Source organism: Temnothorax curvispinosus, unplaced genomic scaffold (genome assembly GCF_003070985.1).
Source record: "Temnothorax curvispinosus isolate PA1 unplaced genomic scaffold, ASM307098v1 QBEX01005035.1, whole genome shotgun sequence".
Lineage (NCBI taxonomy): Eukaryota > Metazoa > Arthropoda > Insecta > Hymenoptera > Formicidae > Temnothorax > Temnothorax curvispinosus.
In genome coordinates, this window is record NW_020214815.1 from 3,859 (window position 1) to 4,184 (window position 326).

Sequence of the window (326 nt, forward strand, 5' to 3'; positions counted from 1 at the left end):
GATGAACTAGGTATTTTAATTTTTTTTTTACAGATCGTGCACTTTACCAGAGTAGGTTTCAATTTTTCGAAATAATTCCACAACTTGCTGCGTTTTTTTCTCGGTGTTGTCCTGTAATACAGATTGTCTGACACCAAATGTTGTACAGCGATTGCATCAAAAAGCGTTTGCAGAATTTTTCACAAAGATCATAAAGAGGCATGCTTTACTTATTAGGATGTATGTTTATACGGATATATAGTTAAAATTTGCATAATTATCGGATCCCGTACAGATCTTCAAACATGTTTAAAAAAAAGGTAATAAACGCACCAGGTGTATATGCA